At 40.4% G+C, this 16,028-nt stretch overlaps 1 protein-coding gene across 2 annotated transcripts in view; it reads left to right on the plus strand.

The window, feature by feature from the left end:
- The window catches only part of Btaf1 (B-TFIID TATA-box binding protein associated factor 1), an 87,908-nt gene that overhangs the window by 4,069 nt on the left and 67,811 nt on the right, over positions 1 to 16,028 (plus strand). The window lies entirely within an intron of this gene.

Consider the following 16,028-nt stretch of genomic DNA (forward strand, 5'->3'; position numbering starts at 1 on the left):
AACTCAGGTCCTCTGGAAGAACAGGAAAGTGCTTTAAAAAAAAGATTTATTTATTTTATGTCTGAGTGCTTTATCTATATATACAGCTGCTTGTCAGAAGAGGGCATCAGATCCCATTATAGATGGCTGTGAGTCACCTTGTGATTGCTGGAAATTGAACTCAGGACCTTTGGAAGAGGAGTCAGTGCTCTAAACTGCAGAGCCCAGTATCATGTTAAAAAATAAATCATCAGGGGGGCTGGAGAGATGGCTCAGTGGTTAAGAGCACTGTCTGCTCTTCCAGAGGTCCTGAGTTCAAATCCCAGCAACCACATGGTGGTTCACAACCATCTGTAGTGAGATCTGGCGCCCTCCTCTGGTGTGTGGGCATACATGAAGGCAGAATGTTGTATACATAATAAATAAATAAATCTTAAAAAAAAAAATCATCAGGCTGGGTGGTGGTGGTGCATGCCTTTATTCCTTGCACTTTGGAGGCAGAGGCAGGCCATCCTGGTCTACAGAATGAGTTTCAGGGCAGGACTACACAGGGAAACCTTGTCTCAAAAATAACAAACAAGAAGCAGGTGGATCTCTGTGAGTTCGAGGCCAGCCTGGTCTACAAGAGCTAGTTCCAGGACAGGCACCAAAACTATAGAGAAATCCTGTCTCGAAAGTCCAAAAAAGCAAAACAAAACAGAGCAAACAAAAAAACCTATCATAATAGTTTTAAATAAGTCCTGTTATAACATGGCTCTTTATGATGTAAAGTGTATATAAAGTGCATATAATCTGGTTTTTCAAGACAGGGTATATAATTGGTTTTTCGAGACAGGGTTTTTTTGTATGGTCAAAAATTTTGATTCTGCTTACATTGTTATAAGGATTGACTTTATTGTACTTAGAATGTGGCAAGTTGTGAGCTTTTTGATCTGTGGATGAGGATATAAATAATTTTTAAAAAATATTTATTTTTTATTTACATAACGTTTTGTCTGCATGTTTGCCTGCATGTCAGAAGAGGGTGCCAGATCTCATTACAGATGGTTGTGAGCCACCATGTGGGTGCTGGGAATTGAACTTAGGACCTCTGGAAGAGCAGTCATTGCTCTTAACCTCTGAGCCATCTCTCCAGCCCCAAGGATATAAATCTTGCATAAATAACTGAGTCTTGAAGATTGCAAATGCAAGTAGAATTTGAAATTTTTTGTAAAATTCAGCAAAGTATCATTGGAAGAAAAATTCAGCAAAATATCATTGGAAGATAGTGTCTCCTTTAGGTGCTTGAAAGAGAATCTGTATGTCAAAATTTTAAATAATTTAACTGTTTAACTGCTGTTATAATATGGAGGCTAGAAAGTCAGCTAAACTAATTACTATGTGACTTGTGACTGTCCCATAAATTTTACCCCCCCAAAACCAACTCAGTACCTGTTAAGAGCTTGGGGTGTTGCTTGGAAACAGTCATACTTGCTAAATCTTTGAATTCCATCTTCTTGCTTTGTGGAAGTCTCTTCTGCTATCTATTTTACTTAGCAGGAATTAGAACAGAAAAGGCAACCTTAGTGGGTTTGTTAAGGCTTATTCACTGGTAGTGACTCTGTAGCTGTTAGGTTCTAAGTTTAACATAGATTTGCTTTTCTTTGAGATTGGGTCTTGCTTACGTAGCCCAGGCTAAACTCCAGTTGGTGGCCCTCTTCTCTCATCCTCCTGACTGCTGGGCTTACAGGTATGTACCACCATGTTCCGCTAAATGTGGATTAGAAAATATTGTGATACACACTTGCTTAAAAGGCAATTTGAGGGAGTCGGTTTCTTTTACCATGTGAGTCTGGGGATTTGAACTCAGGTTATTAGGCTTAACAGTGTCTTTAGTATATTTAGCTATATTGACAATCCTGATACAGGTTTTTTAAAAAAAGGATTGTTTTTGGTGTGGTTGCCTGTTTATTCCATAACTGACTGAGTTTACTGTTGTACATTTTTTCCTATTAGCCAGGCAAGTTTTTTTCTTTATTATGTCATTTCAGAAATGTACTATATATTATTTTTCTCAAATTTACACATAAAAGGTAATGTCTAAAGTATTTTGACAACGTTGAGAATTTATTTTAGAAGCTCTCCTCCCTACCCCCGCAAATATATGAATTGTAGGTAATATAACCAGAAAAGATTCAGGGAGGAAAAATGTCTCTTAAATTGTTATATACAAACTGAACTTTTGTTCTCACTACACTACTGATACTTGAGAGAAACATGGTTTTTACAGGCCTGCTCTACAAGTAAGAGGAAGTGGTACTGCCCACCCCCACCCCCATGATCTTGTAGCCTTCTGAGTCTGCTTTCTCAGTACTGAGCTTACATGCTGACAAAAGGAAGTTCCTTGATGTGGGAAAGTGCTAAGGACAGGGGAAATAATTACTTATATGGGTCAATTCAAGTATGCTGTGCCCGATACTCCGCCTCCCTTGCCATTAATTTTAGCCTTTATAAGATTGACAGGGAGCTGGGCGGTACTGGTATACTTATTTAATCCCAGCACTTGGGAGGCAGGCAGATCTCTGAGTTTGAAGCCAGCCTGGTGTACAGAATGAGTTCCAGGACAGCCAGGGCTACAGGGCTATACAGAGAAACCCTGTCTTGAAAAACCAATAAAAAAAAGAAAAGAAAAGAAAGAAAAAAGAGTGACAGGAAGTATTACTGTAAATTACATTTTTTAAAAATATTTCATTCTTTAGAAAATTCAGAGACAATCAGGAAAAAGTAGAGGAGGCATTATAGAAGACTTTCCATTTCACTGTGATAAATTTCAACCTGTTGATTTGGTTTCTCAAAGTACACTTACAAAGTTTGCTTTAATATTGTGTTGGATATTAAATTATGCACAGTAGGCAAGTCCCCTACACTGACCTACACTCCCAGCTAGGTTCTTGTTTTTAACTGTGGTACTACAGCAAAATGCACTTCAGCCATTTAAAAGGATGTAGTTTTCATATTATTTGAAATCACATGTATTTATGCCAAATATTCTAGCTTACTATTTTTGATCTTTAAGATAAAGTTATGAAAGACTAATAAGTTGTTGGATAGGAGTGGAGTATAGGAAAATGGCTCACCCATTTAGTCCTATTTATGGACTGCTTCTGTGTCTTCTGTGTTCTAGGGTCTAAATTGAATTAGAACAGAACCAAAGCGTTCTCCGCCTGTGTTTGCACCTGACTGTGGTTTCTCATCTTCCTGCTCATTATGAGTGTGCTAGATGGCATCTTAAAGTTAATCTGCTTTCTTGTTTAGGAAGAAACATCAACATGGTTTTATGTTGCTCTCAGTAGGAACTAGAAGATAATCCATTTTAAAACAATAGAGAACTTGGAAAATAACTTGATACAAGGTACCTGGTGTAGCAGACCAGCCTTCCTCCACCCCACTCCCACCCCAGGTTTCTCTGCGTAACAGCACTAGCTGTCCAGGCTGGCCTCGAACTCCCAGAGATCCGCCTGCCTTTGCCTTCCAAGTGCTGAGGTTAAAGGCGTATGACACCACTGCCCGGCTTATTCTCTTTATTTCTTAAATAGCACAGGCACTACCTTAAATTTTACTCTATTTATTTAATTACATGTGAAAAAAATAGCATAATGGCCAGGAGGTGATGGCATATGCCCTTAATCCCAGCACTCAGGAGGCAGAAGCAGGTGGATGTCTGTGAGTTCAAGGCCAGCCTGGTCCACCGAGCTAGTTCCAGTACAGCTAGGGTTACATAGTGAAATCCTGTCTCCAAACAAAACAAAACAAAACAACAACACAAACCCAAAACCCACAAAAGCACTCAATTGGGCAAACTTGACTGACCATTGCTTCTTTTTTAAAAAAGATTTATTTTGCTAATGTGTAGTCCTCTCTCTGTCTTTGTCTCTGTGCAGTGGCTGTAGAGACTATATGAAGGGCATCAGATCCCTGGAATGGTGTTACAGGTGGTCATGATCTGCCCACTGTGTGGGAGCTGTCAGATGGTTGCTGGAGCCAAACCCAGGTCTGCTGCTAAAGCAGCCAGTGCTCTTAACTGCTGAGCCAGCTTTCCAACACCATTGCTGGAGCATTGTGTTTTATTTTATGGCTTTTTGTGTCCTGGGATAACCTATAGTCCTGTTAGTGCTAGTCACTCTTAACTGAATTTACATCACTTTTGTGAGCTGTTTTGTTAGTTGTCCTTCCCCAGTTTTTCAGAGATTAAAGTCTTAAGAATTCCAGTGAGGTTTTTTTTCTTTTCTTTTCAGGTAGGCATAAAGTAGAAAATGTAGCTTTTGTTGTTGTTGTTGTTGTTAAAAGTTGTAATCTGGTGCATGTTATAGTTTAAAAATGTACAAGATTTCTTTGTCTTTTTAATAGTTTAACTGTTATAATTTATATTGCCAACATCTAGAGAGGAGAGAGGTTACACTGTAGTTACTTGCAGAACTTCCACAAACATCCATAAACCCTTTCCTCTTTTAAGGCAATTTTTAGGACATTTGTTTGAAATCAGTTTGATGAAACAAAAATGAATCATGTCTTCACTTTTTCTGAATTGAAAGCATGCTAGATTTCATAGCATCAGTAGATTTCACAACCAGTGAATATTGTCAAATATAATTACCTTATTTTAAAAAAGATTTGTTACTCTTTACATATATATGTGTATGCCTGAGTATATAAGTTACTCTCATGTGTGCAGTGTCCATGGAGGCCAGAAGAGTTTCAGTTAGTTGGCCACTTAACATGTGTGCTGAGAACTGAACTTAGAATCTCTGCTAGTGCGGTAAATGCTCATAGTCTGAAATACCTTAAGTTTTATCTAAATTGCTCTATAGTCTCTGATACCTTCTATTCAACTTGGCATTTGTTATTTGTTTCTTCCATCTGTTATCCTTTTGAAAATTAAGATAAGATAGGATTTTAATACTAGCTCTTGCTGACCTAGAACTCACTGTGTAGATGAGGTAGGTCTTTAGCTCACAGAGATTGCCTGCTTCTGCTTCCTTCTTGATCCTAGTACTCTGGAGGCTGAGACAGGATGATCTCAAGTACTAAGCCAACTTGAACTATATACTGAGACCTTGCCTTAAAAACAAACGATGGAGCCGGGAGATGGTTGTGCATCCCTTTAATTCTAGCATTTGGGAGGCAGAGACAGGTGGATCTGCAAGTTCAAGGCCAGCCTGGTCTACAGAGCAAGGACAGCCAGGACTCACAGAAAACCCTGTCTTGAAACCCCCCTTCTCCAAAAATGACAAGAAAAACAGACAGTGGTAGAGATGCCCAGGAGTTAAAAGCACTAGGTGCTCTTACCTGAGTTGGATTCCTAGTACTCACATGGGGGCAGTCAACCATCTGTAAACTCCAGTTCTAGGGGACCTAATACCCTTTTCTTGCTTCCACTGGCACCACACACACATGATGCATAGACATATATAAAAGCAAAACACCTATACATATAAATTAACAATATAACAAACATCACCTCATATTTGGGGGAGGTATGCTTAGAGGAAGGAAGGGGGAAGGGAAGAAAAGTACTACATTTCAAACTCTTGCCCTTCTTTACTTTCTCTTTACTTTTGATATCTAGCCTCCCTCATCAAAGGTTGTGCATACCATCTAACATAATACTGATTTTATCTCTGGTGTTTCCCCCATCACCTCTACCAGTTTGCACTCATCGCTGTGGTCTTACTCTGATGAGTACCCTACTTGTCTCATACCTGGCTACCCTAGATTAACAGGTCAGACTGCCCTGTTGTTAGATCCTTGTCTGTTCATTCCTTTGTTTTTCCTTTTTTGTGCTCTCTAATTTGCTGTCTGAAATGAGGGATGGTAGCATGAATAATAAAAATCCAGAGACAGATATTGGGGTTCAAGCTGAAGATTGGAGATGCAAAGCAGCCAACCACTAGAGAGACCTTTTACTTCTACCAAACCTTCAGGTCAAAAGACCAGTCTACACGAATCCTCAGACTCCCCACTCCAGTGAGTTCCTGTCTCTTCCCCTTTATGTTTCTCTCTGCCCAGCTGTATCATTCCTGTCTCTACCTCCCTAGTGCTGGGATTAAAGGTGTGTGACTCCCAAATACTGGGATTAAAGTGTGAGCTGTCACCACCTGGATCTGTTTCTGGATCAGCTCTTGTGTAGCTCAGGGTAGCCTTGAATTCACAGAGATTCATCTGTCTCTTGTCTCTATCTCCTGAGTGCTGGGACTAAACATGTGTGCTCCTACTGCCTACCTGGCCTGTATGGCTGACTAGTATGGCTGCCTTGCCTTCTGATCTTGAGGCAAGCTTTATTTATTAAAACACAAATAATATACCACTATAAGAAATTGAGACTTCAAAAGTGCTTTGGTCAAGAAGATTAGAGAAGCATTCTTGTGTGTTATTCCTCTAGTCAAGGACACAATTTTGGTTATTACTACAGTGGAAGAAATAAAGAGTAAAGCTGGAATTGAAGGAGACAGTGATCGCAAAGCAGTTGTCTGATAGATGAGCAGAGATGTGACTTGGCATTGGGATAAAGGCTCCGCAGGAAGGAGGGGCAGGACCTCTGTGGGATAGATAGGGTCAGCATTGCATTAGAGAGGCATCAAAAGATGTTTGTGTAGGAGAATTGTGAACAGAGGACAATCCCTCAGGTTAGTACTTGCTTCAACCTTTTTTTTTTTTTTTGATTTTTCGAGACAAAGTTTCTCTATAACAGCTCTGGCTATCTCGAACTCAGACCAGGCTGATCTCAAACTCACAGACATATGCCTGCCTCTGCCTCCTGAGTGCTTGGATTAAAGGAGTGAGCCACCACTACCAGACACCTCTACTTTTTTTGGAGGCAGGGTCTCTTGTCATCATCTCCACCCCTGTTTTGTAAACCAGGGTGACTGGCCTGTGAACTTCCCAGGATATGTACTGCTACATCTATCTGGTCGTGGTGTTTTATGACAACAGTAAAAGCAAGCTAATACAGAAGGTTTTGGTGAACCAAGACACTATGTTGGTTATGTAACACAGGTTGGGTTTGAACTCAAGATTATAGTCTCCAAACCCAGTTTAGAAGACATGGTTAATTCTGTGGGAATAGTTCAGTTGGTAGAGTGCTTGAATGCATGCATAAAGTCTCACAAAGGCATGGTGGCACACACCTGTAATCCTACCTAGCCCTTGGGAGGTGGAGGTAGAACAATAAGGATTTAATGGCCAGCCTTAGCTGCATCAAGAGTTCAAGGCAAATCTAGGCTACATGAGGAACCTTGTAGCATGAATTCTAATTGGTCTTAAGAAGTAAAGCCTAGAGTCAGATAGTACGTGGTGACAGCTGAAGTATCAGAGAAGCAGAGCTGCCAGCCACTAAAGAGACCTTTTACCTCTACCAATTTTCAGTCCGAAGTAGAGATCCTGTCCTCAGACTGCCCTGAGCTCTTGTCTCCTCCTGCCTTATATTCCTCTCTCCAACCAGCCACATCATTCCTGTCTCCATCTCCGAAGTTTTGGGGTTAAAGGCATGGGATCACACCTTTGTGTGAGCTGTGTTTCTCTTTTATACAGATTCAATCTTTTGTAGCCCAGGGTGGCCTTCAACTCACAGAGATCCGTCTGCCTTTGTCTCCCAAGTCCTGGGATTAAAGGTGTGTGCCACTACCCCCTGGCCTCCATGGCTAACTAGTGGCTTAGCTCTGCACTTTGATCTTCAGATCTTTAGATTTTCAGATCTTTAGATTACAAACAAATATCACTACTTTGTTTGTACTGGTTGTAAACAAACAATAGTGCGGAGTTTCCTGAAAAAGAAACTGGTGAAATGAGCAACCAAAGATTGTGTGAGTTCTGAAGGTTCATAGAAAGAGTGGTATGAATAGAAGGTGAAGTAAAGAAGTACTTGGTGACTACAAGGTAATCCAGACTTGAGAAGGAAAGGATTCAAGAAGGAATACTTGCTGGTATCAAAAGCCATAGAAGAGTCAAGAAAATTTGAATTTATAAGAATGCTATTATAGGGCTGGAGAGATGGCTCAGCGGTTAAGAGTATTGCCTGCTCTTCCAAAGGTCCTGAGTTCAATTCCCAGCAACCACATGGTGGCTCACAACCATCTGTAATGGGGTCTGGTGCCCTCTTCTGGCTTGCTGGCATACACACAGACAGAATATTATATACATACATATTAAATAAATAAATAAAATAAATTTTTTTTTTTAGAAAGAATGCTATTATATTTGGAGCTTAAGGGTTCCTTGGTGACCTACACATATGATACTTCTGTCTTTTATAATTCAGGTTATCCAGAGTTAAATTTCACATATTCAGAAAAAAATGGTGTGTATACATGTGTGTGCACATTTGTTTGGAGGCCTAATGACAATCTTTGGTGACATTCCTAATAGCCATCTAGTTTTTGGAGACAGTCTCTCACTGGCCTGAAACTGTCATCAAGCCTTGAGGACCCACCTGTCTCTGCCTTCCCAGAACTAGGATTTCAGGTGTGCTCTACAATGCTTGCCTTTTTAAATGTGGGGTGCAGGGTGTGCATTCAGGTCCTCATGCTTGGGCAAGGCAAGCACTTTGCTGACTGAGTTGTTTCACCAGCCCCAGGAATAAATGTATTTGATATTTAAGCACTTGCTGGAGATGTTTGTTATTATAGAAAATAGAGATCAAGAGATCTTTGCATAGTTAGTGATAGGTAGAGAGAAAGGATTAATGAGACAGGTATTGGGGAAATGGTAATTGAGGTTAGAAAAGTAATGGTATCAAGACATGGTCTTATAAATAGGCTAGTTGTAGGCATTCCTTAGGGTGTATTTTGCTGTATATGGACTTACAAATAGATTGGTAATCACTCTTTAGACTGTTTATTTTGCAGCTAGCCTTGCTTTTGGTCATATAAAAAAACTGCAGAAAATAAATTTTAGAGTAGTTGAAGTTTTTCCAGAGACACAATTTAACAAACTGGCATCACATAAATGAAAGATGTCACAAACATATCAGTGGTTAAAAAATATAAAAAACTTTTGTAAGAATGTTAGACTGTCAAATATATACACAATCTAGTTCTATACTCCAAAATAAGAGGAGCCTAAGTAAAATTTTAGGTGAGTCTGGCAGTCTTCCAACAAATGGACAGAAGCTGGGTAATGTGGCACACCTTTAATCTCAGCACTCAGGAGGCAGAGGCAGGCAGATCTGTGAGTTTTGAGGCCAACCTGGTCTACAGAGTAAGTTCTAGGACAGCCAGGGCTATGCAGAGAAACCCTGTCTAGGGAGTAGAGTGAGGGAGTGTAGTAGTAGGAGAGGCGGGCTGAGTCCCCGCACCCAGCCGCCTGAACGGCTAGCTTTACCAGAAATAATTACACGGAAACTGTATTCTTTTCAACACTGCCTGACCCATTAGTTTCAGTTTCTTATTGGCTAGCTTTTACATATTGATCTAACCCATTTCTATTAATCTGTGTAGCCCACGAGCTGGCTTACCAGGAATGATCTTAACCTGCGTCTGTCTGGAGTGGGAGAACCATGGCGACTCCTTGACTCAGCTTCTTTCTCCCAGCATTCCATTCTGTTTACTCCGCCTACCTAAGGGTTGGCCTATCAAATGGGTCTAGGCAGTTTCTTTATTAATAAGAAATCACTCCCACATCATTTCCCCTTTTTCTGTTTAAACAAAAAAGAAAGGCTTTAACTTTAACATAATAAAATTACATATAGCAAAACAGTTATTAAGCAAGAATCACAGTTACAATATTTATATCTATTTTATCTTTTATCATAACAATGGAAAACTATAACTACCTATCCATTCTTCAACTCCATCAAAGACTCCAGAAGGATATAATATTACCTAAGTAAACAAGAAAATGACAGAGACATCTCGCTGCCTGTACAGTCACCCAAAGTTCCTCTGTACCATTGGGGCATCCATCTTCAGCCTTCAGGCCCATAGTATCCAGCAGACATTTCCATGAAGCAGGCAATTTCAAAGACAGTTCAGTCACTATCTGCTGTGTCCTGCAGAATGTCTCGCAGACTCTTTCATGAGTCATGAACCCCAAAAGACCGTCTCACCTTTAGGCAAGTTCAGCAGTCCTCTCTCTGCGGGTTCTCTGTGTCCATTTTATGCAACAGTCCAGGCAAGAGCAGTTTCTTGCCCAAATGGCTATCAAACTCCATAAGGATCCTCTTCGATGCCCATCTTCCTCTCAAAGTAGATCGGTGCCGCCAGGAGCAGACATGTCTCATTGTCATGAAAAGTCCTAAGTTATTAAAATATTTTAAATGCCATATTCTGTAGCCTTTGAGAGATATGAAGAATGCCTATCTGAAATATATCTCTATATATCTAGAAAATCTAAGTAACATGACTACAAACTTGACTATTATTTATGATTATCCATCAACAACCTATATTTCCTAATTATACATTACATTTTAAAAATGAACTACACAATCACACCTTATTCAAGATCAAAAATACATTTACATATAACAAAATTGACCTTAAAATCCATACCAAAGCAAATTATTCATACCTATATCATACCCCCTTTTAAATGTAAAAGAACATTTATAAACAATTTTTGGGAATATGGGCGCCGTTTTTTCTCTCCAAACTGCTTCCTGCTGAATGGGGGCGTCGTTAATTAGGTCTTTCATGGTATAACCTGTGTGCTATACAGTTGGCAGTTGAGCGAAGCAATTTTTTGAAGATGTTCACAACAACCTTTCAGGAGGGCGTGGTCTATCATACCAAATTGTAATAGAAGAAATCCACAGGGTCTGGTCCTCTGTGAAAACAAAAGAAGACCCTCTCCAAAGCATCATATTCTTAGACCCAAATTTTGAAATCGTAATACCCTTATATCCATTCTGGTTTAGCTTGGCAGCCCATGTAATGAAATGTCTCTCTGTACTTAGCTCCTTTAGAGTCAAAAATTTTAAAGAAAGCACAATGTACATAATCCAGACTCTCTGTGAATTTTCCATTTTTACGTGGATTATTTTTCTTTATTTCTTTTAATCTCTTAACTATCTGTACTCTGTCTCTTTAAAGACTTTACCTTTTTTTTTAAACCATTAACTTTATTGTCTATATTCTTTTTCTTCTCTCTCTCAAGCCTACGTACATTCATCCAACAGTATGGTCTTTTATGTCTGAATCTGTTTTATTGTGAATCTGTAACATTTTTTTACTATCCAGGAGCATTTCTTAAAATGTTAAGCAGTTCTTAAAAACTTAAGTTGCACCATGTACAGGTAATACGGTAACAAGGTACAGCCTGTTTCCTGCCCAGTCTAAACCTTAACTGCGCTGTTTTTATGGTAATTACGGTAGTTCCTACCTGAGACCAGCACAGTTCAGTATGGCGGAGCTGAGCAGCTCCTGCCTCAGAGCCATTTGGTGCCCCTGAGCCACACACAGTTCCAGGCACACAGCAGTCCACATTGCCATCAACCAAGCCATAGAGCTTTACTTCAAATGCTCCATTCAAAAGCTCTGTCTCCCACAGGGGCCAGACAGAGATCGCAATGGCGGCACAGCCCAGAAAGCCGGCATTTTAAAACAGCCAGTTTTTTCCTGCTGCTGAGTCAGGACAATTTCTTTGTGGCGCGCAACCCACAAACAGCAAAAAGCTGTCTTAAATTCTCTCTCTCTCTCTCTCTCTCTCTCTCTCTCTCTCTCTCTCTCTCTCTCTCTCTCTCTTTTTAAGCCCTCTCAGGTTTTACGTGGAGTTCATTAGCACGTTGGGTGCCACTCTGTAGTAGTAGGAGAGGCGGGCTGAGTCCCCGCACCCAGCCGCCTGAACAGCTAGCTTTACCAGAAATAATTACACGGAAACTGTATTCTTTTCAACACTGCCTGACCCATTAGTTTCAGTTTCTTATTGGCTAGCTTTTACATATTGATCTAACCCATTTCTATTAATCCGTGTAGCCCACGAGCTGGCTTACCAGGAATGATCTTAACCTGCGTCTGTCTGGAGTGGGAGAACCATGGCGACTCCTTGACTCAGCTTCTTTCTCCCAGCATTCCATTCTGTTTACTCCGCCTACCTAAGGGTTGGCCTATCAAATGGGTCTAGGCAGTTTCTTTATTAATAAGAAATCACTCCCACATCAAGGGAGTGAGGGGAGGGTGTGTGTGTGGGGGGGGGGGTAGGGACCACCGACAACAACAAAACCAACAAATGACAGTAAGACTTTGAATTTTGAAAGGTCTTTTAACTTCAGTCTATTTCTTCTTGGGGGTGGGGGTATTTTTCCAAAGTGAGTCCTCAGTGGATGTGGATTACACAGATTGTAGGAGAGAGCATCCGTGATATTTTAAAGAATACAAATATAGCCAGGTGTTGGTGGCACACACTTAATCCCAGCTCTTGGGAGGCAGAGGCAGGTGAATCCCTGTGAGATTGAGGCCAGCCTGGTCTACAAGAGCTAGTTCCAGGACAGCTAGGACTGTGTTACACAGGGAAACCCTGTCTTGAAAAACCAAAAATATAAAAATAAAAAAATAAAAAGAAAGAAAAAAAAAGAAGGTTAAGTTTAGTTGAATTTAACAAGAAAACTTAAAAAAATAGATACTTGTCATGGTGTCTATTGCATGCTTAAAATTTCTTTTTATTTTTTTAAAATATCTTTTTAAAAACATTTATTTTGGGGGTGGCAGGGTGTACATCTGTCATAGTATGTATATAGAGATCAGGAGATAATTTGTGGGATTTAATTCTTCAACTAAGTGGGTTCTAGAGACTGAACCCAGTTCATCAGGCTTGGTGGCAGACCCTTTTACCTGCTCAGTAAGCCATCTTGTTCTCCTAAAATTTTGTTAATTTTTTTTATCATTGAGTTTGAGGCATTCTGGATAGCAATATGCAGATGCTTGTCATCTTCAAGGATATTTGTTGTGAAGATTCACAGAGGGTGCTCGTCAACTCTGACATGGAGTCTCAGGAAAACAAGTCAGAGGGCTTACCTGATAACCACGAGTAAAATGGATTAAGGGAATCAGTTTGTAGTGAGAGGATTTTAAGTTTGACCTCACTTTAGAACTTTTTAAGAATACTAATGGTCCTAAACAGTTTTCCTTTCTTTTGTCTCAGGCCAAACCTTTCCACCAATCCTTTAGCAAAAACCAGTGAATGAAAGGTGTGCCAGTCAGTGTTTTGTCATTGTGCCAGGTGTCTGAGAGGTAGCTTTTGAGGCCAGCCTGGTGTCCAAGAGCTGGTTCCAGGACAGGCTCCAAAGCTACAGAGAAACTGTAAGCAAACAAAACAAAACAAAAAAAAGTAGCTATTTTGGCTTACTGTTTCTGAAGTTACAGTCCCTGGTTGACCTATGGGAAGGCAGAATAGCTTGAGTAAAGGGTATGGTAGTGCAGGACTGCCTCACCCCAGACAGAGAAAAGGAGAAGGGAGAAAGAGACAGAGGCAGAGGCACCCTTTGAAAGACATCCCCGGTGATCTACTTCCTTCAGCTGGGCCCACCTTCTGAACTTCTACTACATTCCCAAATAGCACCATATGCTGGGGAATCAAACTGCCAACACATTAGTCTGTGGAGATATTTTTATATTCTACAGAGGGGTAAAGGCAAGTGTTTAGGTAGCTATGAATGAACAAAAAGAAATACAATCTACTTACACTGTATATGTGTAAATTAATTTTTGCATTTCTTTTGGACTTTAACTGTGTTTTTGTCTGTAGCTTTAAGTGCCTAAACGAATTTTCTTGAGCCATATCTTCCTTACAATACCCTTAAACTAGGGCTGGAGAGGTGGCTCAGTGGTTAAGAGCATTGCCTGCTCTTCCAAAGGTCCTGAGTTCAATTCCCGGCAACCACATGGTGGCTCACAACCATCTGTAATGAGGTCTGGTGCCCTCTTCTGGCCCGCAGACATGCACACAGACAGAATATTGTGTACATAATAAATGAATAAATATTTTTTAAAAAAACAATACCCTTAAACTATAAAATATAAGTCATGTCTCATTTCAGTTCTGAAATGCTAAACATTTTAATACTATTAATATTGACTGAAAAAGATATTTTAGTTATGTTTCTAACCATATATAAGGATTTTGTGTTTAATATGAATATGACTTTTTTTCTGGGTTTTTTTTGGGGGGGGGGTGAGACAGGGTTTTGCTGTATAACAGCTCTGGCTGGCCTGGAACTCACTCTGTAGACCACAATCTATAATCTAGTAGGCCTCAAACTCAGATTTCAGTCCGCCTCTGCCTCCTGAGTGGTGGGATCAAAGGCATATGCTACCACCACCTGACTTTTCTTGTTTTTTCTAGGCAGGGTTTCTTTCTCTATGTAGCCCTGGCTCTCCTGGAACTAGCTCTTTAGATCAGGCTGGCCTGGAACTCAACAGAGATCCTTCTGCCTCTGCCTCATGAGTGCTGGGGTTAGAATGCACCAACGCTGCCAGCAATATGAATCATATTAAAATACCATGTTTCTGTCTTACTATGTAGCCCTGGCTGGCTTTGAACTCAGAGATCCACCAGCCTCTGTCTCCCTTCTGAGTGTTGGGATTAAAGACATGTAGTGTGAAAGAAATTCATCTATTTCATTTGTTCTCTAATAGTCTTTATTTCTTCAGCCTTTTCTCCTCTTCCTTTTTTCTTAAATAAAAGGCTTCCAGAACTTTGTAACATTTTGATTCTGTGAAACAAAGAGTCCTAGAAGTATTATAAACCTCTTAGTTTATTATGCTTTAAGCTCATGTCTACCTTTGAGACTTTGTTCTCTCTTGCTCATAGACAAAATGTAAAGTTATATCCACTAGCTCTCCCCTCATGTCAGATGGGCAGTTATAACCTTGCTCATTGTTCCTGTGCATTTTGTTTAAAGTGTCCATTTATCTCAAATATGAAGCCACCTTTCATAAACATGGCATTAACTTTACTTCAGTGGATTAGTGTAGTGGCAAGGCTACTGTGTGACATGTAGGTTGGCTGTGTAGTTGTGACTTTGTCCACCTTCACTTCTTACAATCTATTGCGGTTTTATTGCACACCTTGTTCATAAGTAGCCGAACTAGGGTTTGGATTTGTATCGTATCCATACGAGTTACAAACTCAGGAATATATTAATTGCCATGTTTATCACTTCTGCGCAGGTGACTCTTACCAACTCTCGTCTGACATCAGCTCTGTATTCCAACTGTTGTTCTGAGTTCTCCTAGCTATTCTTTCCCTGCCACCAGTGAGCTTGCCATCTTCTCTTGTGTTTCACCTGCCCTTTCTAATTTCTTTCAGTGATATCTTTTTTCTTTTCAGGGAATAGGATGGGGAGTTGTGGCAAAGTCTTAATATGTAGCCCAAGCTGGTTTTGAACTCAGTTGTAACCCAGGCTGGTCTCACCCAAACTGATCATTCTGCGTCATTTTCCTAAGTGTTGGGATTATAAGCATGTGCCACAAAGCCTTACTTGATATCTTCATTTCTAAGATTCAGAATCTCATAGTTCTTCCCACACCCATGTTTTGCTTAATTACCACACTATGTATGTTTTGTTACTATGTATGTTTTTCTTCTGTATCATGACTATTAGCTTCTTTGTGTTTCTGTTTGGATTATGGTTTAGTTGTCTACAAAGCGTCCCACGACTGCCAGATCATTCTTTCTAATGCATAACTCCACTTACACTTGGTGCGCCCTATCTACTCTCTTCTGCTTGTCTCCTTTCCCCTTTTTATGTAGTCCAAGCTGGCTTTAAATCCACAGTCATCCTATTCCAGCCTTCTGAGTACTGAGATAACTGTGTACCACTATGCCCTGCTGGGCCCATCATTCCCCCCGCCTCCCCCCCTCCTTCCCTTCTGTCATTGCCTGCCTGCCTGCCTGCCTTCCCTCCCTCCCTCCCTCCCTCCCTCCCTCCCTCCCTCCCTTCCTTCCTTCCTTTCTCCCTATCTTCTCTTTTTCATTATTTTATTATTTAGACAAGGCCTTCCTATGAAGTTCTGGCTGGTGGGAACACTTTATGTAGACTAGGCTGGCCTCAAACTTATAACCTGCCTCTGCCTTCCTCC

Source organism: Microtus pennsylvanicus, chromosome 5, assembly GCF_037038515.1.
Source record: "Microtus pennsylvanicus isolate mMicPen1 chromosome 5, mMicPen1.hap1, whole genome shotgun sequence".
NCBI classification, from domain to species: Eukaryota; Metazoa; Chordata; class Mammalia; order Rodentia; family Cricetidae; genus Microtus; species Microtus pennsylvanicus.